Genomic DNA, 27,980 nt, shown 5'->3' on the forward strand with positions numbered 1-27,980 from the left:
TTTTTTCACTTTCCCTCCTATATTTGTATGTCCTGTCATTCTTCATGACTTCCTATCAACTGTCCATACAATAATATATATTTGATTATGTAACTCCGGAACCGTTTCTAATCCTCATCATGGACATACATTCATCTCTTCATTAAAGTAAGCATAATGCTTATCCTTCCTTGTAGTCCTCCATTTGTCTGTCCATCCATTCTATCTGTGGTGTATATCTGGCGTATTGCCTGGTGGAGGTTTGAGACAGGCTGCTGGTCCAATCACTGCCGTTCTCCCTTCTTCCTCTCAGCCAGGAGAGTCGGATTTCAAATTCCACCACAAACACAGGCATGGCATCTTATAGTTGACTCTGGTTATACCAAGGGGAGCTTTCAACCCACAAATTTTCGAAAAAAAGAGGGTATTCACCATCAAACCCACTTTGACCACAGGGCAACAACTCAAGCTATCAAGGTGAGTGAAAATCTCATCAAGATCGGTCATGTTGGAGCCAAATAGGATGAAAGTTGCATGTAAGTTTTGGAGGGGAACATCCTCCATCATAGCGATGTATGTATGTCTACCAACTTAGGAGGTCATCACATCACTAGATAGAGATAACGGAGCCTCTTCTACAGAGCCACGCTTACAACTTTCAAATGTACCTTCATAGGCTGTCGACATAATGTAATATTATTTGTAATTAGGAAAGTATGTTTTAGCTAACTTGAACTAATTTCACTGATATTATAAGTGTCTAGTTGCACTATTTAGACTTGAGTCAAAGAGGTGCAGGAACTAGACTTGGAAAGTGTTCAAGCAACATTTGGCTAGAACGATGGTATATTTTTCTCATTATAATGTGCTGAAAATAGATGGAGCGTCTGTAAACCTGGTAACATTATTATATAAGTTGATGACTTTATTGATGAATTTAATGCAATTAGTTCATCAAAAAGGACTTAATTAGTGTTATTTTAGTGTTAGAGTGGTTATTCTATTAATAGAAGGTGTTTATTGTTAATTATGTTTTATATACTTTTCCAAACAACATGTTATTTAATTTTAGCTTTAATTTCATTTTGAAGTAGATGTCCAAGATCATTTTGCATTAATGATGAATAAATCTAAGTGAGATAAAGACTCAAATTTGAGTATTAGTTATGATTTTATGTTTAATATCATATGAGCTGTGACATAGATGGATAGTATGTATTATCTGTGCACTAAGGACATATATCACAGACTAACAGAATCTATGTTCTGTAGTCTGTTTTTAAGGTGAATGTTGTTAGTCAGTGATAGATCAGTAGCTATTTAAGTTAAGTCATGGAAATGTGACACTGGTTAAAAATAATTCAGTGACATTGCAGCGAGAAAATATCCGGCAATCATGAAACTAAAGATCTCATAATAAAGCATGTGTCTGACCTAATCCAGCTTATATTTGCCATCATATAATTGTCTATAGGGTTAATATTATACAGGGAGTCAATAATGTAACTAATGACCTCCACTTCTCAATGAATCAGAACTATGTGTAACATTAAGTAATCACTATAAGCACCTGAAACATATCCTTGCTTTACCCCTGCTGGAGAATGTGATATCGGAGATGGCTGATGGTCAGTGTGGTGTGTTCTGATCTAACTGCTGAGTGACAAGTCTTGGCCATTAATGGCTGCAATGTATTATATGGTCCAGTCTGGCTGTGTATGTTATCTTAGTGATAAGTGACCATAGTCTAGGCTGATTGACTCCTGCTACTGCCTGTGTGTGACCCCAGGAGACTGCTGTTGTTAAAAATAAGTAATCAGGCCAGATCAATTACTCAGCTTGTTTCATGGATGAGTCTAACCTATATTTTGAAAAGTTTTAAACCAAGAAACATATGCTGTTTAATTGTAAGTATATAAAATGTTTTTATTTATATAATTTTAGGATTTTTATTTCATTTTTTTTTTAAATTGTTTAATTAACCTAATTCAGATCCTTCTTTTAAGATATATATTACTTGTTTTGTCTCCTGATATTGACCAAGAATATGATTAAGCAAGAAAATAAATTGTCTGGCCCTGTCCTTGGAAGTTACTTAGTGGGCAAAATTATATTTTGATAAACATTTGCTAATTATAGAAATATTGTGTGGATGGGAATTAAGACAGTATCTTTCTATGTTCTGACAACTGTTGTTTTGTCCACCATAGAGGCAGAGTAGTAGGTAATAATCAAGTAATAAATCAAATCTCCTATTCTGTCTCTACCAGCTTATGGGGGGGCGGTGAGGTAGCCTAGTGGTTAAAGCGTTGGCTCGTCACGCTTGAAGACCGGGGTTCGATTGCCCACATGGGTATAATGTGTGAAGCCCATTTTTCGGTGTGCCCTGCCACGTGATATGGCTGGAATAATGCTCACTCACTCACTCACCAACTTATGGCACATGTTGGATATCCAACTGTTTGACCCATGAAGATCCGGGTTAAAATTTGTCTTCAGCAACACATGCTTGTTGTAAGTGACAACTAACGGGATCAGGTGGTCAGGCTTGCTGACTTGGTTGATGCATGTCATCGTTTCCCATTTGAGTTGATAGATGCTCATGATGTAAATCAATGGATCGTCTGGTCCAGACTCGATTATTTGTTGATCGCTGTCATATAGCTGGAATAATGCTGAGTGTTAAGTTTGTTTAACGCTGCACTCAGCAACATTCCAACTATATGACAGCGGCCTGTAAATAATTGAATCTGGACCAGACAATCCAGTAATTAATATCATGAGCATTGATCTACGCAATTGGGATCAATGGCATGCATCAACCAAGTCAGCGAGCCTGACCACCCGATCCCGTTAGTCGCCTCTTACGACAAACATAGTCACCTTTTATGGCAAGCATGGCTTGCTGAAGACCTATTCTATCCCAGATCTTCAGGGGTCCACAGACTTTGGACCAGGACATCACTTCCATACTGGAACCAACCAACGAATTTCAAAATTGTATTGGACCACTGCATGTTATATATCTATACTACAGTTTCTCACATCAGAACCAAAGACCTGCTAACAACAGCCTATCTGACCAGTTGCATCGTTAGGATGTTTGATCACTGCACAGATGCATAGAGTTTTACTCAGATAAACCTCGGACCTCATGACCATTGTCTAGTTGACCTATTATATACCAGAGATGTTTGGACCACTGCACAGATAGACATAATTTTTTCCTAGCGAATCTTGAAACTTGATCACCTCTGTCTACCTGACCAGTTCCATACTAGAGGTGGTCGGGTGGCCTAGTGGTTAAAGTTTTTGCTTGTTAGCGTTCGTGTGTCCATTTCTGGTGTCCTCTGCTGTGATATTGCCGGAATAATGGGGTCAAATATTCCTCTCTCACACCGTACCAGAGAAGTTTTGACCACTGCACAGATGGACGTGAGTTGAACCTAGCTAAAACTTGGACCTGATGACCACTGTGTGTCTGACCAGTTACATACCTGATATGTTTTGACCGCCACAGATGGACGTGAGTTTTACCTAGCTAAACCCCAGACCTGATGACCACTGTGTATCTGACAAGTTACATACCTGATATGTTTGGACAGCCACAGATGGATGTGAGTTTTACCTAGTTAAACCTTGGACCTGATGACCACTGTGTATCTGACAAATTACATACCTGATATGTTTGGACAGCCACAGATGGACGTGAGTTTTACCTAGTTAAACCCCAGACCTGATGACCAGTATGTATCTGACCAGTTACATACCCGATATGTTTGGACAGCCACAGATGGACGTGAGTTTTACCTAGTTAAACCTTGGACATGATGACCAGTATGTATCTGACCAGTTACATACCTGATATGTTTTGACTGCCACAGATGGACGTGAGTTTTACCTTGTTAAACCCCAGACCTGATGACCAGTATCTATCTGACCAGTTACATACCTGATATGTTTGGACCGCCACAGATGGACGTGAGTTTTACTTAGCTAAACCCCAGACCTGCCGGACATGATGACGAAGGTATGGGCAGGTCTGGGATACATGTTCGACATACCATACATCCTTCTACATGCCTGGCAGCTACGGAAGGGGAGGGGGGGGATGAAGGAAGAGGATATGCTGAGGGGGATTTGGGATAGCATGTTCTACATGAATGTTTTCCACTCAACTGGAAACCAGTGATAAGGTAGATTTCCAGACTCAGATATGATTCTTATGCTTGGCAGAGAACATGTTGGGAAAGAGCCTTGGTTTTATGATCTGATTATTATACCCCACATGTGTACAGAGATTTTTCAGAAGAAAATAAACAGGAACGCTAATAATAGAATCGCTGTTGAGCATTGTTATTTCGAGAGCTTGAAACAGATGTTTGTTCTATTTCCATAATGAATGGCCGTGATATATCTCAGTCATTTTATCTCCCCAGCTAAACTTCGTCTAAGAACAATACTGAATGTGGGTGGTAGAAACACAGTTGCTATAGCCTTCAAAATACTTATAATTTTTTGGTGTTTTACCAGAATATGTTTGTTATTTTGTTAGAAATGGTTCATTCTGAAAAACACTCAAGTCAGAATGGCTGTTAAGTGTTGTACTGATTGTATGTTGGGAAAAATTATTTTTCAAGTATGCAAGTAGCCAAAATTCTTGCCAAAATAATCAGTTATGATGAGAACAAGCGCAATTTCTAGACTTTTCCTGTCATATTAAATGCAAATTGTTACCGAATGTCTGAATGTTTTTCAGAAGTTAACAATGGTTGTGAACTATGTAGGCAAACAGAAAGGATGTGTTCTGTAATTGGCCAGATGAAAGAACAGGTGCTTGGAAATACCAATAAACATCAAAACAAGGCCACATGGCTAAAAACAACCTTCCTTTGAGAGAAATTCCATCCGTGTAAGATAAGTCAAATATTTACAGTTACAGCAGCAGTGGTTACATTTGGCTCCCACCCTGTCTGGGCGAGTGGTGAATTATGGCGTCAGTTAAACTCCCACTAAAACACTCCTAAATATCAAGCTGTTAGCACTGAATTGGTCACAGGCCATACTGACCACCAACCATCAAGGTTAGGTGAGGCTGGTCAGAGGATGTTGGCTGCTGGATGTGATGGATGAAGATGGGTTGGGGCACCTGCTTGCAGTGTCTGTAACAAGATAGGAGGCGTGGGAGGAGGGGGTGGAGGTGCAGAGGGGGAGGAGTACTGTATGAGGATACCTGGAGATGGGTTACTGTAGGCAGATACCTGGAGATGGGTTATTGTAGGATAGGTGGATACCTGGAGATGGGTTACTGTAGGCAGATACCTGGAGATGGGTTACTGTAGGCAGATACCTGGAGATGGGTTACTGTAGGCAGATACCTGGAGATGGGTTACTGTAGGCAGATACCTTGAGATGGGTTACTGTAGGCAGATACCTGGAGATGGGTTACTGTAGGCAGATACCTGGAGATGGGTTACTGTAGGCAGATACCTGGAGATGGGTTACTGTAGGCAGATACCTGGAGATGGGTTACTGTAGGTAGATATCTGGAGATGGGTTACTATTGGATAGGTGGATACCTGGAGATGGGTTACTGTAGGCAGATACCTGGAGATGGGTTACTGTAGGCAGATACCTGGAGATGGGTTACTGTAGGCAGATACCTGGAGATGGGTTACTGTAGGCATATACCTGGAGATGGGTTACTGTAGGCAGATACCTGGAGATGGGTTACTGTAGGCAGATACCTGGAGATGGGTTACTGTAGGCAGATACCTGGAGATGGGTTACTGTAGGTAGATATCTGGAGATGGGTTACTATTGGATAGGTGGATACCTGGAGATGGGTTACTGTAGGCAGATACCTGGAGATGGGTTACTGTAGGCAGATACCTGGAGATGGGTTACTGTAGGCAGATACCTGGAGATGGGTTACTGTAGGCAGATACCTGGAGATGGGTTACTGTAGGCAGATACCTGGAGATGGGTTACTGTAGGCAGATACCTGGAGATGGGTTACTATTGGATAGGTGGATACCTGGAGATGGGTTACTGGAGGCAGATACCTGGAGATGGGTTACTGTAGGCAGATACCTGGAGATGGGTTACTGTAGGCAGATACCTGGAGATGGGTTACTGTAGGCAGATACCTGGAGATGGGTTACTGTAGGCAGATACCTGGAGATGGGTTACTGTAGGCAGATACCTGGAGATGGGTTACTGTAGGCAGATACCTGGAGATGGGTTATTGTAGGCAGATACCTGGAGATGGGTTACTGTAGGCAGATACCTGGAGATGGGTTACTGTAGGCAGATACCTGGAGATGGGTTACTGTAGGCAGATACCTGGAGATGGGTTACTGTAGGCAGATACCTGGAGATGGGTTACTGTAGGCAGATACCTGGAGATGGGTTACTGTAGACAGATACCTGGAGATGGGTTACTGTAGGCAGATACCTGGAGATGGGTTACTGTAGGCAGATACCTGGAGATGGGTTACTGTAGGCAGATACCTGGAGATGGGTTACTGTAGGCAGATACCTGGAGATGGGTTACTGTAGGCAGATACCTGGACATGGGTTACTGTAGGCAGATACCTGGAGATGGGTTACTGTAGGCAGATACCTGGACATGGGTTACTGTAGGCAGATACCTGGAGATGGGTTACTGTAGGCAGATACCTGGAGATGGGTTACTGTAGGCAGATACCTGGACATGGGTTACTGTAGGCAGATACCTGGACATGGGTTACTGTAGGCAGATACCTGGACATGGGTTACTGTTGGGTCACTGTTGGGTTTGATTCCTGAAGATTTAATTCCATGTCATTTTAGATGATCTCTTTTTAATGACCTATCAGTGGTCTCTGTGTTGGATAAACTATCAGCACAGCACAAGGTGTCCGTGTCTTTCATAAACAGTAGCCCCAGGATGTATACACAGACAAGATGTCTACAAGGGCCAGCTTCCTACCATCTGTCTGTTTCTGGACTATATCATGTCCTCTTTAGGCCTTTGGAGGCAGTGTGGTAGTCCAGAGGTTATAGTGAGGGCTTATGATGCCAAACACCAGTTTCAGGTCCCTACATGGGTACAATCAAACCCATTCATGCTGAACCCCATTGTGATAGGCTGGAATATTGCTGAAAACGGCATAAAACTATATTTGCTTTATGTCTCCAAAAAATGCACTAATTTGCCCAGATAAGCTTATGGCTTAGGGGTTAAGAAATTAAGATGGTTATTAATTGGATTTCCATCTTAGGGTTAATGAGTAGACAGATATTTTACATGTACAGATGAATAAATCTCGTGAAATATGATTGCATACAAGTGCAACTCTTTTGAAAACCTTTGATTATTGTGCTGACTTGACAGAATGTTTGATCTGAGATGCTACAGCTGTAAATATGGTGCTGGTCCATTACGTGCTAGAGGAAGCCTCGGGTACTTTCTTTCACTAAATTGCTGCTATCTTCATAGTGCATAGACGATGGTTCACCAGTTTCCAAAGTATGCAATTTATTTAGTGTCACTTTCCCAACATTAAGTGATGATAAAGCACATACGAGATCTAATGTTTGCCATTTCTTGTGATAAAACTGGTTATTGTGGCATCATTTGTAAAAAATTGGACCAGGATATGAATTGACTTGGCATCAAGTCTCAATAAGATCACCATTCCAATGAGTATTCCCAGCTTCCACTAGCCCATGTCTGCTGAAGCTCGTCTTTCGATTTCCCTCTTATTTACCGTTTTAGAAACACTCATATCTCATCTGTGAGAAAATGAAGAAAAGTGTACCCCTTGATCAATATAAACAATAGGTCAGGTAAACGGGTAAACAGGGGTAAACAGGGGTAAACATGGCTGGAAGCCGACATGTGGTCTGCTATTTATGGAAGCTGAGAGAGACAATCAGCATTGGGTGAATGTCAAATGACTGTGTTGTTTAGGAGAGGTATGTTGGTCTCTACGCCATGCCTTCTACATAAATCACTGGCTGGCTTAGCTGGGGGAGGAAGAGACTGATACCATCAGGCTCTGCAGCAGGATATTTAGAGGATGACCTACGAGCTATGACGAATTACGGATTAGCTGTCCCCTGTGAATTAAAGTCCCTTTCAGCATTGGTTCCAAGGGGACACATAGTCTGTAATTCCAAGACCAAATAGCAGGATCCAGAGGGGGGAGCAGGGGGGTGCACCCCGCCTTTTTGAAGCATACTAAACTGCTGGGAGAAGAAAGTATACACCCATGTTTAATGGTGGCTGAAAATGTAACCAACAAAATATGGTTATATGATGGTGAAGTATGTGATATGGTTCTATAGGTGTGTCTTGGACCTTAATCTTCAGTGTTTCAGAGACCTTTTTCAGCCTAGTACTTTTTTAACAACATTTGTAATTATTTGGTCAAATCCAATTTCCATGTGTAGATGTTTTGCCCGGCAGTTTAAAATGAATACATTGAAAATTAAAAAGAGAATTAGGCCTACTAAATATATGTTATAATAATACTATGACTAACTCATTTGGTGGTATATTTTCACCAAAGCTACACGATTTATAACTCAAAGAAATATCAATGTAGTCAGCAGAGAAGAGTAATATCAATATCTTCACTCTTCGGTGGATAATTTTTAAATGTCTGGACCCACTTGCACGAATCGATCTTGGCACTAAGATAATCATAACTCCTATAGTTTAACATAGGCTTACAATAGACTAAATACTAAGATCACTTTGTGCAAGTGGGCCCTGGTAGCTATGAGACTATTCTTTCTAAAAAGTTTTTTAATAATAGTTAAAATGAAATGAATAAAACCACTAACAGCCATGAGATGTAAGTAAGCATACTTTTAAGCTTTTTTCGTACATGTGCAAAGTGTATTATCTGCCAAAGTTTTAACTGTAGCAGCACAATTGAATTGATATGTTGACAAATAAGGCAGATTATGTCTCCTGAGTTACCATCCTAATAGTAACGTTTAACTGTAGAGACAATTAAGCCTATAAACAACTGCCACCTTGTGAAATGTCCCTTTGATGCAGCATGAACCAATAACCTTGACACACGATTAATAGACATTGATCGGGGCTTATGGTGGCAGGTGATTGATGCAGTAATTTAGGGACAATAAAATAGTAATTGTGTTGTTTGTGTGTGGATTGATTTCCCGGTCAGCTGCACCAGCTCAATATGTCCCACTCCTGGTGGTTTATGGTCTCTAACTAACAGCTACACAGTCCTCAGGATGAAGACTGTCCTGGAACTGAAACTCATGGTGAATCTGTGTTGTGACATCAGGTTTTGGAGTGTTAGTGTCTTGCTAGGGTTAGTCAAGTCCTGTGCAACGTCTATGGAGTTCATATTTTTTATATTATGTTTTACTAAAAGCCCAGCAGTTTCCTGGAAAACAGCAGAGGAGAGGTTCTTTTGCGAAAAAATGTACAATTTCTTTGAAGAAATGTTTTTACAGACTTAATTAGTACAGTAAACTATGGTTATAACGAACTCAAAGGGACCTCTAATTTTAGTTTGTTATAACCATAGTTCGTTATAAGCATATATATACAGCATAACTACAGCAAATAGTCGGGGGAAAAAAGAAACTTCGTTATTTCCATCAGTTCGTTATAAGCGTATTGTTATAAACGTAGTTTACTGTATAGTGTTAGTCTTGTTATGGCTGTTGGGCCCCTTACTGTTCAACATGATTTAGGCACCGCTATTTGGACTTTTATATTCTTGGAGATGGACTGAGACTTTGGTTTGGGAATGGATGTTTTTTCAGTCACAGCTTCTAGACCTTGTTTTTCTCCGATGGAAGGAAGCAAACAATTCTTTGGTCACACCCTATATATTTTCAAAACATCAAGCATGTTCAGTGAACAATAAATGTTTGGCTCAAACCTGAGGCAAAATTAGCACCCAACTCATTGCATTTGGATGCTTATGATATAATCGGAATCATACGACGGACTCGTCTTTTAGCATCGATTTCTTAAGATTATGGGACTGGTTTGACCCCTTTAATGACACAATCAGCCTGTTACCAAGGAAGAGTCAAGCTACCCTATCGACCATCATTCCATGCACTTACGTCAACTGATGTGACCACTGAATCCACATATTAGCTGTTGTCCTGAGTTTCTGACCCAGACAGTTTCATATTGTTTGGTTGAACTTTAAGAGATTATTATGTGTAAATTTAATGTTCTTGCTTACTATATATGCCAGCCATGTTATTGGTATTGTGATTGTCTACTGTCTCTGTTTCCATCGAACTTTGAAGTTCGTAACAATTGGTGACAGGAACACCGCACATGATGGATGGTAATTGCCTCTCAGGACATCTCATGATGTTTTATTGCCACGGTTGTAGAAAGAAAAAACTGCATAGCTTGAAGCAATCCTGCACCAGTTGGTCTGTGTTTGCATAACATTGTTTGAATTGAGCTTTATTGCAAACTGAACTCGTGCTCCTTGCCTAGGGAAGTTCATTACCGTGCTATATTGGGTAATTAGGGAGATCGTGGCTACACTCCTCGACCCACCCCAGATAACCACCATCTCAGTCGCTCCTCCTGGACCACTTAGGAGTCTTTGAAGTCCCCATAATGCCTATGCTTTCATGAGTGCCTTGTCTGCAGGAAAGTCAACAGTGTGGTCTCTCTCTAACTGCTGGGGTCGTAAACCAATGTAAAACAGATTTGGGTTTATATTGAGATGAATTGAACAAGTATGCTGGCTTATATCTTCATAGGGAAACAATTGCTGGTGTTTAGCTTTAAGTATTTCTTGATTATTGCTTTAAGGCTAGTTACATGTAGCTTTTGAACATCCTTTAACTGGCTGGTTTGATGTCCAAAATGAAAGTACCTGTACAAGCAGGAATGGATATACTTTTTGACCTTTTCTGTGGTAGCATTAAGATGCAGTTTTCCTGACTTGTCAGAGAAATCGTGAGAATCTGTATTAGCAGATTCAATGATTTTCTGACTAAAACCATGTTATGGTTGAAACATGATTTCTCTATTATTTTGCATAATGACCTAAATTACTTGTTTAAATTCACGTTCAGAGTTGCCAGTGAACTTTTGGCTCCGAATCAACAACAACAACAACAACAACAACAATAGCATGATGTCATCATAATGCTTTGATAACTGTGACCAACCAGGAGAAAAGGAACCTTATGGGTGCTGGGGTGCAATTGTGCTTTGACGTCATAAAGACGTTTTGACGTCAAATTACTTAAGTGAAGATCCCCATGTCTGCGGACTGTACAAAAATATCTTATTTCTCTCTCGTTAGTTCGTAATGTAATATGTAAAATATGTCATAAATACATTATCTTAAAGCCTTTCAACATCCATGTCTACTTTCAGTTCATCAGACATTATGTCTAAAAACTTATTACTTTAACAGTTATGAGTCGAAAAATGAGTCTAAATGTTTGGTGTCGTGTATCTCTGTAAAAAATATGAATTGGAGATTGTGAATTGTAGTTTTGTGTTCTGAAGATACTGTAGTTTTAAAATATAATGAATAGCCAAAATGTACTTTTGTACCCTTAAGGTCCATTGTTTCATGGTTGATCACAAATATTATTTCGGCATAAGACTGGAAAAGTTTTATTGAGAAATGCTAACAAGACTATACCTACTGTGGACCTAACTAAATACATACAAACACCTCATGAGTCCAAAAATAGTGCCGTATGGTGGGAATAGTAGGGAAAATGTACCTTAAAAGCATTGAGACAACTGTTTTGACCTAGCCACTTAACACTGTTTGGCTGGAAATCTTTGAAGCTGTTCTTGTAATTTGACTGTCAGTTTGTGTGAGTGATGGTCTCATTGACCAAACCACTAACACCACAACACAACCACCATTATAGATAAACACTGAGACAGAAGAGCTCCATATATTCTTTCTGAAGTCTCCCATTCCCTATGTCACATACAGGATGCTAGTGAGCAATCATATTACCTAGTAATCATATTTGTACCTAAATGAAACCAAAACAACATGGTGATTGACGAATGTGGCTCTGTTTTAACGTTTCTTGTGGTAGATGTTGCAGGTTAGGTTTTATATTTTGTTGAAAGGACATGCTGCCAGTTTAATTTTAATAGAACGTCCAAATCCGTTTGAAGTTCTCAGGATGAGGCCGATAAATCTTGTTTCTCAGCCATCATCAGCAACACTGTTTGTATTGAAAGCAGTGTGATTCTGAAACACCCTCACTTCCACTCAAACATCTTGGCCTAGTGCACCAAGTTCACACATGTCATTTACCCAAACAATTTTACTATTTATTCACAACTTTGTACTATTCGGGTATTATAATGAGATGAGGTTAGTAAGTATAGCCTTAAGCCAATTATATCATTGCTATATCTGTAACACAGTGATGGGTGATCAAAAACCATTTAGGGAGTCCAACGCAACTATCGTGTTGACAAGCAACACACAACCACTTGGCTACGACCACTTACTTCATCCAGGTAATGATGCAGGTTGACTAATTACCATGAAGAAGACATGTACAGCATATGTTCCACAGCTGCTGTCCCACCGACAAACCATGTTTCCAAAATACTTAAAGCAAGTCTAGTTCTGATTCTGTAATAATAATAATGATAATACTGAGGCCACTTGTAAAGCGTTTTAACTCCACACCTTGTGGGTATGTTCTAAACGGATACAAAACCTATAACCTGCAACCTATAGTCGTGTTTCAAATTACTAAGAACAATGCCATGTGGAGATGCCCGTCAAGATATAGATATAGTCCCCAGGAACCTAAGCTTGTCACACGAGACTAACCTAAATTTGGATTGTGTGGTCAGGCTAGGTGACTAGATTGATTGCATTTGTTTACCCCAACTGCATAGTCAATGCTCATAATATCAGTCACTGGTTTATCTGGTCCAGACTCAATTATTTACAGGCCACAGCTTGATTAATGTTACTGCAGTGGTAAAAAATAAACAAAGAGGAATGTGGCCTACTAAATCAACAAAAGGATGGCTTCTGATGATGAAGCAGAGAAACTTTGGGAACTTGGCTTACATTACAACTTGATGTCGCAACTGTCTGGGGCAGCCATGTTGGTTCATGATGATAGGGGATGTTTGACGAAGGAAATTGGAAAAGGGCTCACTGGCCTCCCACTGATAACTGGTATGGAAATGGGTACTTGCTAGAGGTCAATGATGGCGGTCAATAGACGGCTTGACTTCACCACAAATACAACAGACTAATAGTATTTCAGGACTTAATTGAATGGAGCCGTGTTCGTTGTATCTGCTCTTTGTTGACACAGGCTCTAACTCCAAAGGGTCTTCCCGTAGGAACTGCCAATTACTGCAGGGAGGTTATTGAGGATGTCCTCTACAGTGGAATCAGTGATTGATAGCAACAGATGTCATCATACATATACTTCTTTATCCACCAAACTAATGTCAGCTTGAGACGTGGTGATTGAATGCGAGATAGACTTGTTTGTTAAAATTAATTAGATCTTACTAATTTTAGAATATATATTATGTAATTAAACATTTACTTATTAAACATTGAATATTGATTAGAAGGATACATAGTGAGAGAGTGAGTGAGTATGGTTTTATGCCGCTTTTAGCAATATTCCAGCAATATCATGGTGGTGGACTCCAGTGCCCATGTGGAGAATCTAACCCTTGCCTTCGACGTGACGAACCAATGCTCTAACCACTAGGCTACCCAACCACCCAGAATTCTAAGTGTCACATGTTGAATATTCATCTTTCGGAAATGAGGGCGGTGAACAGCTTCAAACTTTTGGAAGTAATGGGCCCCACTTTTGTGTAATTACATGTGTAAATATTGACTTATGCTTGTGAATTTTTAATAATTTTTAGGGCTTTAATAGCCGGAAACTTTCCAGGAATTGCCAGAGATTCCACCCAGCTGTTTGCTCGTATCTCAGATGCAGCACGTTTTGTTGTTGTTAGGATTGCAATCTTAATTGAAACTCATATTAGTCATTTCATAGACACAGCCCAAAACTTGATATGATTTTTAAGTAGATTTAGTTTACAAATATTGCACACAATGAAAGTATGGTTCCAAGTTGTGTAGGTGTATCATATCGAAAGTGACACACTTCACCAGTTGTCCGGGAAATTCCAGTTGTCCAGGAAGTTTTGACTTATCAGCTACAACATAAGTGAATGATGTAAGCCATTACTGGAATAGAGCATAGTATTGAGAAACTGATCTCACCAAATCAGTCTTTCCTGTAGCGATGCTGTACAGAAAGTGAGTTTATCAAGAACTGTTGCTAGCTGATTAAGTTTTTTTCTGCCCACCCCCACTAGTGTGATAAGCAGGGTCAGGGTGACATTAATGAGGTCAGGGGAGAAGATTGTATACAGAGATTAAATAATGGAGGTGGGTTGATGGGATGGGGCAAAAAGGGATAGAATATCACCAGTGAACAGAGTCAGCGAAGAGGTGCTGAGTCAGCAATATTTCACTGTGCTATATCATTGCAGGGTGTACGTACTCAAGGATTGGCCAAACCACTGGTTGATATCATGAACATGATTGACCAAACCATGTTTCCAAAATACTTAAAGCAAGTCTAGTTCTGATTCTGGAATAATGATGATGATAATACTGAGGCCACTTGTAAAGCGTTTTAACTCCACACCTTGTGGGTATGTTCTAAACGGATACAAAACCTATAACCTGCAACCTATAGTCGTGTTTCAAATTAGATTGACCAAACCACTGGTTGATATCATGAACAGTGACTTCAGATTATTTGGATGTAAGGGTAAGAGAGCAGATCACACATTATAACTGCTTAATCTTGCGTTTGGTGGGGAGAGAGCACACTGAGACTTAATGTGCAGACAATGCGTAAGCATGATTGCATGGATAATGTTACAGGATACTGTCTGAAAATGGAAAAGTATTTGAAACTGCTGTACTGTATTGATGTAATATATCAATAGTATTAGCATCTTCCCAAGACAAGGGCGTTAACTGACTGTAAAAGTCTAGTTTCCACCCTTGCCGAACTAGGCTCGAATTCCAGAGTTACATTTTGGCTGGACTAACGAGTCTATGCATAGTCCAATCAAAAGTGCCCAACGAACTGGACATCCAGTTCATAAGCAACATGGATTTCAACGTGCAGATTTCGATCGACTGCAGGATTTGGAAAGCATGTGTACCGTCCACTAGGCGTCGACAGATATTGCCCAATCATTTTGTATTTTTAATCAAGGTGCTCAAATGATTTGATGCACTTTGCAAGGTAAAACCTGTTTTATCACAATATAGATCTTGATTATTGATCAGATTGTCTTGATTGGGTGCTGTCCTTTTTGTTTGAAGCATATGCAAGAGATATGAGAAGTGGAATCTGTTTGGTCAGTAGGAGGGACATAGAATAGTCATAACTCGTTATTGCCACTGGTGGAGCCACGAAATTCCAGCCTAGTTCAGCAAGGATGGAAACTGGACTTTTACAGTCAGTTAAGGCCCTTGCCTCAGGGAGATGTAGTATAAGGGAAGTAGGGTGATACGGATGGGGAATAGTATTGTAGGTTTGTGGTGCACACAGGTGATATGGAAGGATTACACTCGAGATTTGGAATTGAAGTATGCAAATGTGGTATATAGCAGTTATACTTAAGATCAGGACCCCGTTCCACAAAGCGATCTTAGGGCTAAGGTGATCTTAACTCCCATACCTAAACTGACTTATGATTACATTACCATTAAGATCACTCTTTAGAACAGTGTCCTGGTATGGAAGCAGGTATACAGGGCTGGTATGGAAGCTGGTATACAGGGCTGGTATGGAAGCTGGTATACAGGGCTGGTATGGAAGCTGGTATACAGGTCTGTATGGAAGCTGGTATACAGGTCTGTATGGAAGCTGGTATACAGGGCTGGTATGGAAGCTGGTATACAGGGCTGGTATGGAAGCTGGTATACAGGCTGGTATGGAAGCTGGTATACAGGTCTGGTATGGAAGCTGGTATACAGGTCTGGTATACAGGGCTGGTATGGAAGCTGGTATACAGGGCTGGTATGGAAGCTGGTATTCAGGGCTGGTATGGAAGCTGGTATACAGGGCTGTATGGAAGCTGGTATACAGGGCTGGTATGGAAGCTGGTATACAGGGCTGGTATGGAAGCTGGTATACAGGGCTGGTATGGAAGCTGGTATACAGGGCTGTATGGAAGCTGGTATACAGGGCTGGTATGGAAGCTGGTATACAGGGCTGGTATAGAAGCTGGTATACAGGTCTGGTATAGAAGCTGGTATACAGGGTTGGTATGCAAGGCTGGTATACAGGGTTGGTATTCAAGGCTGGTATACAGGGCTGGTATGGAAGCTGGTATACAGGGCTGTATGGAAGCTGGTATACAGGGTTGGTATGCAAGGCTGGTATACAGGGTTGGTATTCAAGGCTGGTATTCAGGGCTGGTATGGAAGCTGGTATACAGGGCTGTATGGAAGCTGGTATACAGGGCTGGTATGGAAGCTGGTATACAGGTCTGTATGGAAGCTGGTATACAGGGCTGGTATGGAAGCTGGTATACAGGGCTGGTATAGAAGCTGGTATACAGGGTTGGTATGCAAGGCTGGTATACAGGGTTGGTATTCAAGGCTGGTATTCAGGGCTGGTATGGAAGCTGGTATACAGGGCTGTATGGAAGCTGGTATTCAGGGCTGGTATGGAAGCTGGTATACAGGTCTGGTATGGAAGCTGGTATACAGGTCTGGTATACAGGGCTGGTATGGAAGCTGGTATACAGGGCTGGTATGGAAGCTGGTATTCAGGGCTGGTATGGAAGCTGGTATACAGGGCTGTATGGAAGCTGGTATACAGGGCTGGTATGGAAGCTGGTATACAGGGCTGGTATGGAAGCTGGTATACAGGTCTGGTATAGAAGCTGGTATACAGGGTTGGTATGCAAGGCTGGTATACAGGGTTGGTATTCAAGGCTGGTATTCAGGGCTGGTATGGAAGCTGGTATACAGGGCTGTATGGAAGCTGGTATTCAGGGCTGGTATGGAAGCTGGTATACAGGTCTGGTATGGAAGCTGGTATACAGGTCTGGTATACAGGGCTGGTATGGAAGCTGGTATACAGGGCTGGTATGGAAGCTGGTATTCAGGGCTGGTATGGAAGCTGGTATACAGGGCTGTATGGAAGCTGGTATACAGGGCTGGTATGGAAGCTGGTATACAGGGCTGGTATGGAAGCTGGTATACAGGGCTGGTATGGAAGCTGGTATACAGGGCTGTATGGAAGCTGGTATACAGGGCTGGTATGGAAGCTGGTATACAGGGCTGGTATAGAAGCTGGTATACAGGGTTGGTATGCAAGGCTGGTATACAGGGCTGGTATAGAAGCTGGTATACAGGGTTGGTATTCAAGGCTGGTATACAGGGCTGGTATGGAAGCTGGTATACAGGGCTGGTATAGAAGCTGGTATACAGGGTTGGTATTCAAGGCTGGTATACAGGGCTGGTATGCAAGGCTGGTATACAGGGCTGGTATAGAAGCTGGTATACAGGGTTGGTATTCAAGGCTGGTATACAGGGCTGGTATGGAAGCTGGTATACAGGGCTGGTATAGAAGCTGGTATACAGGGCTGGTATGGAAGCTGGTATACAGGGCTGGTATGTTCTGTTGGTATCTGCAGCTTTATGGCTGTTTCCCCAGTGGACGGATACAAGAGATAGCTAGTATCTGTGCCCTACTTTGAGTGTGGCAGCAAGATAAGTCAGCAACTTTATGATGTACACTAAAATACCTATATACAGTTAGGGGCATCTCAAAACTATTCATTAAACCAACTGTTGCCCATTGTGGCACAAGACAAACAGTATCACAGTTTACAGGTGAATTCTGTTAATTCAATCTCATGTACTCCAATCACCACATATGACATTTCCTTGACACTGATATGAACTTTTGAATAAAACATGTTGTTGCTGTTGATATGTTCCCCACAGTTCCAGATAAATCTGGTTAGATCCACACCACATGATATTAGGTGTGGGTGCAGGGAACAACATGCTTCCTGCCTCTATGATAGCTCCATAGTGGGAATGGTAATGGGGATTTGACAACGTTGGGTATAATTTACCTACTGGATATCTGCTACTGAACTATAATCTTCCCTTACCAAAACCCCATTCTTGTTGGGTCTAAATTCGGGATTAGGTAGTACATGGAGACAACCCTATGTGTTTTCAGATTTGAAGATGTTATTGAGAATTCTAACACTGGAAATTTCATTTGGAACTGATGGTGTAAGCAATTTCTGTGCATCGAATTACTCAATAACACTAAAAGGCAACCACATGGATTGGGTGGTCAGGCTCAGTGACTTGTTTCATAGTGTGTCATCGTACCCAGATAGCGCGGATCGTTAACAATATCAACCACTGGACTGACTCAGTTATTGAAAGGCCCCCGTCATGTAGCTGGGATATTGTGGCTTTAAACAATCAACAAACTCAGTAACACCTGCAATTCAGGGAACATATATTTATAGGTAATTTTCTGTAGGACTTACCTTCTTCTTATCCCATTTATATCATTGTTTAACCACTCAGATTGCAGCACACACTCCCATTACAGTGTACCTTGATGGGGAGTGTCTGCTCCTACACTAATAGTGTCGATTGTTTCTTCCACTTCGGACTACTAGTTTGCCTGAGCCAGGTTTGATAATTCCACATGCTTTGGAGATATGTCTTTGGGTGAGGATGGCATTGCACACTAGGGATGGGACAAGTCCAAATTTACTACCCGGGTACTCGATCCCCTATTGCCTGACCCTACCCGGGTACCTGACCTCCTATTACCTGACCCTACCCGGGTACCCGACCTCCTATTACCTGACCCTACCCGGGTACCTGACCTCCTATTACCTGACCCTACCCGGGTACCTGACCTCCTATTACCTGACCCTACCCGGGTACCTGACCTCCTATTACCTGACCCTACCCGGGTACCCGACCTCCTATTACCTGACCCTACCCGGGTACCCGACCTCCTATTACCTGACCCTACCCGGGTACCCGACCTCCTATTACCTGACCCTACCCGGGTACCCACTGCGGGTCTCAAGAGTTGTGTACAAAATGTCTGGGAACTGTTGTGCTGCAGCCCTGGCCAAAACTATTTAGATACATGTATGAAAGAATCAGATCAACCATACCAGCCATGTCGCACACCCATACGTTAATATGATCTGTTGGATTGTTTGATGTTTATTGTCACAATCACCAATATTCTAGCTGGTGGTCAGAGAAACCAGGGATTGATAAAATGAGCAACGTCACACACCAATGGGGTACAGTCGTGCCTCGTTTATACGGACACTTGCTTCATTTCACAATTTGTCCGTACAAACGAATTTCCGTATAACTGAAACCAGCTTCTTACTGGAAGAGTTACTTCCCTTCAGTTATGCAACTCATGACAGATGACAGAGCAAACATATACATCCACTCAATCTTTATTCATACACGTTTCAAAAAGTCTGTCATGGCAGTTTGAACTGTCACCAATTGTCGATTTTCCTATGGTATGTCCAAATTCAGTGCCATAATGCTTACTGATGGTTTCTAAACTTTCTGACGGGTGTTTTTCTTTAAACAGACAAATTTCCCTTTTTTCGCGTGCTGTAACTGCGTGTCGCTTTCATTTCGCTGATTGACAGGCCATACTTACACAACTCGACCTCTGACCTCCACAGATGCCATATTTATCGAAGGGGATTACATGTACAATGAACAAGCTCGTCTCAAACGTAACTCAGTGTCACTTGGTTAATTGACTTCTCACGAATCAAGGGATTACCACCAGCGGCAGTGTATTGTCCGGATAAGTGAGACAATTTTGTGTGCATTTCAGTGTTTTGTGTATGAAAATGACCGTCCGGTTCCGGAAACTGAATTTCCGGATATACGGGTAAATTTATATAGTAATTATTTCGTTTCGAATGAAAATCGTCCGGGAACCGAGGTTTCCGGATATCTGAAGTCCGTATAAGCGGGGCACGACTGTACAATGATTCTCAATCAACCACGTCACCGAGTGGAACCACCTGATACATTTGGTCAGTTCTTATGACAAGCATAGGATACTGGGACTTTAATTATGCTAACCTGGAATTCTCAGTTAGATATTAAGGTCTTTCATTGCTAAAAGGTTTGAGCATGTAACTTATTACTTTGAAAGGTATGTCTGGGATGGGTAACTCAGGTACTCGGGTCAAGTGGGTCCTGATTAGGACCCAGGTACCCACAGTACTACCTGGACCAATGGTTAGTCACGTAATATATTGTATAAATACAATAAAAATATAAGTCACTTATGTTTGCTTTTCTTTCTGGCTATGCATGTGTAAGCAAGGATTATATCCTACCTAAATATTATCCCGGGGAAAGTTTTACTCTAGAGTATAGTATCTTACCTTAGTGCCACATTGGTATGGGTTCAAATTCACTAGGGAGAATCATCCTGACACTAGAGAATTTCATCCCCGGGATAAAAAATAGGGTAGGATAATATTCACTCTTCCACATGCATTGTTTCTGATTTTCATACGTTTGAGTAAAGATATAACTTCAGTCGACTTGAGCGATCTGATCGTTTTATACATGTATGTAAACAGCATTCGTCAGGCCTGCAGTAAAACACTTCCCAATCAGACATTGTGTACCCAGCTCTTGAGACCTACAGTCGGGTATCGGGTATATACCTGGGTCGTAAATTTGGACTCGTCCTACCTAACCTTAGAGTGAGTAGTGAGTGAGTATGGTTTTATGCCGCTTTAAGCAATATTCCAGCATTATCACAGCAAGGGACACCAGAAGTAGGCTTGACACATTGTACCCATGTGAGGACCCCACCTACCCCATGCCTGGAGACCCGTGAAGATCCGGGGTAGAATAGGTCTTCAGCAACCCATGCTGAACTCATGCTGAACTCCCAATTGTGTGGATCGATGTTCATGATGTCAATCACTGGATTGTCGCTGTCTGGATTGAAGCATGTCATCATATCTTAAGTGCATAGATTGATGCTCACGATGTCAATCACTGGATTGCCTGGTCCAGACTCGATTATTTACAGACCGCCGTTATATAGCTGGAATATTGCTGAGTGTGGCGTTAAACAAAAAAACAAACCAAACTAAAACCATCCCTGGAGAGTGGGTAACTTTGATGAGTGTGTTTCCTCATCACACTGATGTCTGAATCCTATTCTTGGCGTCCCAATCATGACATGACTACACTGTGTGACATGATACCGTAACCAATTCTCCTTTCACAGAGAATTCAGGTATCCACTGGATCCCTCAATAGACCTTGACTACAAGATGTCCTCAAGATGAATAGAATGTTGCCCATTGTCTCAGTTCAGAATGCTGATCATGTTACTTCAGACATAGCTGCTCAACTGATGTGTATCTCAGGGCTAACTTTTTCCACAGCGGAATGTATGGATTGCACTGAGCAGACCAGTTGGAATCATGCATACACTCAACACGATATACCTCCCATGCCATGATGTAATCCCCGTTGGAGGATTGTAAATAATATACTCTGTTTGTCCATGTTTGGTGGAGAGAATCGATACCCACCATGTTTCCTGACCATGCAGCTAAAGTCCCTCCAGGTTATTGTGCTCACGGTGCTTTGTTCAGTTGTGGGACTTCAGTAATCTGAACACAGTTTTTAACTCGACTTGCGAAGTTTGCTTGATTGATAAAGTTTATCTGAACCATGGCAAATATTGATTCAGTAGTTTTTGAGTGTTTGCTTCTTGATGAAGTTTTCGTTGTCTTCCAGTGCAAATCGTGTTCAGTTTCTAGCAAATCCTCAGCATTAGGTAAAAAAGTGAAAAAAAACCATTCAGTATTTCAGATTGGGAAAAAGACGTTTTATCGCAAATTACAAGCTGAAATGTTCCATTTATTTCATCATTCCATATTCCATCAGCCCCACAAATTGCACAAAATTAGAAAACATCTACCAGAAAACTACATGTGTTAAGTGTCATTACCAAGTATATACAACTATTTCCAAAGTGATAAGTGTTCTGAAGATTACTACTTGAGAATGTTTGTTTGTTTGTTTGTTTGTTGTTTAACGCCTCACTCCAGCAATATTCCAGCTATATGACGGAGGTCTGTAAATAATCGAGTCTGGGCCAGACTATCCAGTGATTGACATCATGAGCATCAATCCACGCAATTGGGATACAATGACATGCATCAACCAGGTCAGCAAGCCTGACCACCCGATCCCGTTAGTCGCCTCTATGCGACAAGCATAGTCGCCTTTTACGGCAAGCATGGGTTGCTGAAGACCATTTCTACCCCGGATTTTCATGGGTACTTGAAAATGTAATTTTGAATCCAGATCGACATCATTTTGTAATTCCATATTTTAAGAAAATTTGACATGTATTATTCTGATCTTAACGTCATGTTTGACAGTCTAGTTGTGTTCAATACCATCTCATTAGGGCATTAAGGGGCTAGGATTTGCTCTGTCCATTCAGCTTGTCAAATTCTTGGCAGATCCGTGTCACATTCATATCTTGTTATTGGATTTCTTCCCCTCTTCAACAGGCGGTAGTGAGAGCTGTCATGTGTTAGCTGATCGCATGCCTGGAGGTTTGCAAACATGATACTTCCATCATTACTAAGTGACTGTCAATTCTCAGTCCAAATACAAGGCTTGATATGCCAGACATGTGCTGGTTCTACTTAATGTTGGAAAGTTCACAAATATGACAGTGCTTGCTTTGACTGTGACAGATCTGAACAGTACTGAAACTCATTATCGTGTCTCGCTGTTGTTGTTGAGATGCAGTGCTGAATAGGTATCAAGCTTCAAACTCCCAGTATGGCCAATGGGGATTCAAGTGCAAAATGTGTCCCCAGTATACTTATCTTCCCATGGGGATACTAGAGCAGAGTAGATCCTCAGTACCCATGCTTGTCTTCCCATGGGGATACTAGAGCAGAGTAGATCCTCAGTACCCATGCTTGTCTTCCCATGGGGATACTAGAGCAGAGTAGATCTTCAGTACCCATGCTTGTCTTCCCATGGGGGTACTAGAGCAGAGTAGATCCTAGATGTCCATGCTTGTCTTCCCATGGGGATACTAGAGCAGAGTAGATCCTCAGTACCCATGCTTGTCTTCCCATGGGGATACTAGAGCAGAGTAGATCTTCAGTACCCATGCTTGTCTTCCCATGGGGATACTAGAGCAGAGTAGATCCTCAGTACCCATGCTTATCTTCCCATGGGGGTACTAGAGCAGAGTAGATCTTCAGTGTCCATGCTTGTCTTGGTTTTTTTTCACAATTAGGTGGTTACAATATGCAGCCTTGGTGATTGTGTGTCATCATGCCCCGACAGCATGGGGCATTGGTCATGCAGACAACCAAGGTTGGATTCTGTACAAGCTGTAATACAACTGGGATATTGCTGACTGTGCTGAAAAACAACGCCTGCTGTAATTCAAGCACCCAAGCATGTGAGCTTGTCTCCATGACATTGCGTCACTCCGCACAACCATTTAGTGGAGGATGTAAATGGTGGAATTTCATTTTAAGTGACACGTTTGTGAGTGCTCTGACAAACGGATATTGGAGATGGATGTTGGATTCCACATAAAGTTTCCACAAAAATTGTTGTGTGAATGAATAAGCATTTAGAGCTCCCACCTTTTACTCTTTGTGTAGAATCCCAAATATACTTTTTTCTTTTATTCCTTATGATTACAAAAACAAAATAAAACAAACTCTTGGCCATCAGCCTCTGCTTGTGTCTTGTTTCCAATGCCATGTGTGCAAATGAACAGATATGTTACTTCCAAATCAAACCAGAATCACATAATGAAGTCATTGCCTATTCAACAAACACCCCATTGAAACGGTGTCATCCATTATCGCCATCCATTTCTTCTTGCCAAACAAACTTCATATCCTGCTCAATTTGATCTCACAAGGGAGCACTTTTCATATCCTAATTGGTCACCGCACACTCAATTGTTTTATCATCATCCAGCACTGTGTATGTGTTCTGAGTTACCAATAGCGACCAGGTCAAGGTCAGCTGGACCATGTGGGTGCATTAGTGAGCAGAATTTGATTGGATCTTCAATTACAGGACTGCCTGCTAGCAGAGCTGCACTAGCTCTTAACGTTCCTTATCTCATTCACTCACTCTCCTGGCCATAATGATGTTTCAATTTGCCTCTATTAACCAACTTCACCAAATGGCCGTCTGCTCGAGCTGGTAGGAAATGTTCCATATGACAAGGAACAGAATTCCTCACATTCCTGCCCTTTAGAAAGAACCCTCATCCCTCTTTCCATAAGTGTTATGCAACACATGTCAAAACTGATGTTTAACCGTTGTCCAAGGTCAGCTCAACGTTTACACTCCCAAACCGTTCATCATTATTTTCCTCACCATTAACTGGTGGTAAAATATCTATTTCTTTCTGAGAACAGTTATTAGGTAACAATCATGCCAATGATGGCAGTGGTAGCAAAAAACGACAACCATAATCATATGGGATGCCACAGGAATTGGTAACATGTGTTAAAATGTGTTATTGGTTCTGAGCTTAAATTCTCTACAGCAGTAACATTATAGAGCCCATTAGAAAACATTTTAGCCAAATAACACATTTTTTTCACTTTGGGGTCATTCTCTCATTCGATGGAATTCTGTTTCTGTAATGGATGTTTTGATAATTTAAGCTTCAGTTTATGGTTCTCAGTGAAATTAAGAGCAGTAAAACAGAGCCAAGAGTAAGTATTTATTGCATCATACATAGAGGAGCTACTTCCTGTGTCACCAGATCTTCCCATCAGGAAGACAAGCATAGGTGGCTCAGTTATTGGATGTGCAACAAGGGGCGATGGGGTAGCCTAGTGGTTAAAGCATTTGCTCATCATGCTGAAGGCCCGGGTTCAATTCCCTAAATGATAACATGTGTGAAGCCTATTTCTGGTGTCCCCCAATGTGATATTCCTGGAATATGGCTAAAAGTGGCCATTTCGTCACCTTTTACATCATGCATAGGTTACAGGGGAGAAATACAAAAAGACATTAAAAGATGGTATTTGTTGTTACCCTGTCTGGAGCTCAGCATTAAGGGGCTAAAACAAGGACTGGTTGGCTCGTAGTCAGTATACTGTGTCTGAGTGGGGTATTCATGATAAAACTGCAGCATGGTATCTCAGTGAGCTAGTGCTAGAGCTAAAATTAGCTTCAGTCCGGACTAGTACAAGCAGCCACACAAATACACACACGTACATTCACGTCGCTATATAAGTGCAATAATCTTGGATGCGATGTTAAACCCCATTTCACCTCACCTCACAGGGGAGCAGTTGTATCCCTGAGTCCCCCATTGGTAGGAGGAATGGTTACTGTATAAATATAGAACTTGTAGTCAACACCGCCACAGAAGGCCAAATTGTCCTGGCTAACTTGATCTCAGTGCCTCCAAATGATGCTCACACCATTGACCATTGGTTTGCTTGTTCCAGGTTTGATGACACTGCATTTCATCACTGCAACTTGTTAACTGTCATATTGTTGTCTCAGGCATAAGGGGCCAACACTCATGGACTCAAAGCAATGTACTCAAAGTATGCTTGTCGTAAGAGGCGACTTAAGGGATCGGGTGGTAAGACTTGCTGTCTTGGTTGATGCATGTCATCATATCTTGAGAGCCTAGATTGATGCTCAATATGTCAATCACTGGATTGTCTGGTCCAGACTCGATTATTTACAGACCGCTGTCATATAGATGGAATATTGCTGAGTGTGGCATTTAACAACAGATAAATAAACAAAAGAAACAAAACACTCACTCACTATGTTTTTTGTGTGTTGTTTGTTGCCTGGCTGCAATATTCCAGCTATACGACACCTGCCTGTAAATAATCAAATCTGAACCAGACAAATCAGTGATCGATATCATGAGCAATGCCACATTTTTGGGGTACGATGACACGCAATCACCCAAGTCTCCGAGCCTGAGCACCAGATCCATTCATTCAGCAGCCTCTTATTACAAGCACAGCTTACCAGGGACCAATTCTTACCCAGAATTCCCACAGAGGCCAATTGATATGACACATAACCTTTGATAGGGGATATCCTTAACATCATGTGGCCAACTCACACTTAAGTTGAACTTGGACTGGAGAATAAGTAACTACATGTACCACTTTAATCTTTAAAGATGCTTAATGTTACCCATTCAAATCATTATACTCATCCAGAATCTTAGTATTTTGCAGTCAGTATTACTTCTTCCTCCTAATCTTCTCTCTGTGTTACTCTTTGCCATCCGTGTGTTTATCACTTAATGACCTTCTTTAAATAGTCATCCTTTCTACAAGAACATTAACCTCTTCATCCTTGGGTCTTTCAAAACATCATCATTCCCTCTATATATGTCTCTCCCATCCACACTTCTTTACCCTCTTCTTCTTTCCACTCCACTTCTTTCCCCCAGCTTTCCCACCTCAGAGATGGTTAGATAAGACATTTTTCAACCACAAATGCCGGTGAAATGATGTAGAACATATCCCACATTCCTTTCCCTTTTGGTCATTGGTGCTGAGGGGTTATAAGCGTAGCACCATCTGAGTGTCCTGCAGAACGGTTCTTCTGGATCACAGGGATTTATTGAGGATTCCAAACTTACATCTAACAGACTAACATCTAGTCTCTGAAATGAACATATCGTACAGAAAAAACAGTTGTTTAGTTATCTTAATAAAAATATAATAAAAAGGGAGCCCAGTGATTCTCTTCATTTTCAGATACTGATACTGCAGTAATCTAGACTTGCCAAACATTATAGACTTGCATGGGCTGTAGTTGATATATTTGTATCAGGTCTGTAAGACAGACTAGCAAATTGGGGAAATGTTATTTCGTTTAAACTTGAGAATTGAGTTTATTTATATTTCCAGAGGCATTTTAACATTGCATTCAATGCAATAAAGTAAAACTAAACATTTAAGCCTTTTCTTCTTTATCCAAGGGAGGACCAGCGTTTTTAAAAGGGAGGGGTCCAAAAAATCGAAATATACTAAAAATACTACTACATTTGGTTTTCAAAAACATTGGGTCCTGATACTCCTGGACCATCCCCCTCTGGATCCACCTTTCTTATCGGTCCTGCTCTCAGTGAACAACAAGTCACCTCTGCAATGTCATAACAGTTATACCTATAATGGTATGTTGGTTATAACCATAATAGTAGGACATGGGAGTGTTTTGGGTTCTAATTTTGAATTTTTGCTGACAACTTCTGCAGACTTAAAGGCTGAATTAGGGCCTCAGGGCAGGTCTAGATACTTTTTAACATTTCTAGTTCTTATTTCTTATATACTGGACTGTCTGCTTCATGATGTGCTGAAGAGGACTGGTGTCAGTGCTAATGAATATGTTATGTTTCTGTAGAGAAGTGGCATCTAGAAGCTGTAGCATCAGTGAAGACAGGGCTTTCCTATCTATTTCCACGCAACATTGTTGGTACAGGCGCTGGTCACTTGATAGATAATCTGTAGATAATTTAGAGAGTTACTGTTTATTAGTTGTAATACTTTGTATGTCAAGAATTACAGTTTATGATGGTTACTGTGTATAGTATCTGGACTACGAAAGACTTATAATTTGTATATTTAATATTATTTGAGGGTATTTATACTTTTGAATGTGATAAATGATAGATTTGTTATATTTATTATTTACATATGATGTTGCTGAAATGATGATACAATTGTTGTTGGGAACAAATATCGTTCAATTTTAGCATCTGGGTATTGATCAATTTGAGCATCTGGGTAGTGATTACTTTGGGTGGCCAGGTATTGATTACTTTGAGGAACCAGGTATTGATCAATTTTA

General features: G+C 41.1%; 1 protein-coding gene across 7 annotated transcripts in view; it reads left to right on the top strand.

The window, feature by feature from the left end:
- Window positions 1-288: 288 nt before the first annotated feature.
- LOC139468266 (calponin homology domain-containing protein DDB_G0272472-like) overlaps window positions 289-27,980 on the top strand; it is a 91,754-nt gene continuing 64,062 nt past the window's right edge. For all 7 annotated transcript variants that reach the window (XR_011653676.1, XR_011653677.1, XR_011653679.1 and 4 more), the window contains exon 1: window positions 289-456. The gene's annotated coding sequence lies outside the window, so the exon portion shown is untranslated. The remainder of the gene's footprint in view (window positions 457-27,980) is intronic.

The sequence above is a fragment of the Haliotis cracherodii genome, unplaced genomic scaffold (assembly GCF_022045235.1).
Source record: "Haliotis cracherodii isolate W230 unplaced genomic scaffold, xgHalCrac1.p SCAF_2, whole genome shotgun sequence".
Taxonomy (NCBI): Eukaryota; Metazoa; Mollusca; class Gastropoda; order Lepetellida; family Haliotidae; genus Haliotis; species Haliotis cracherodii.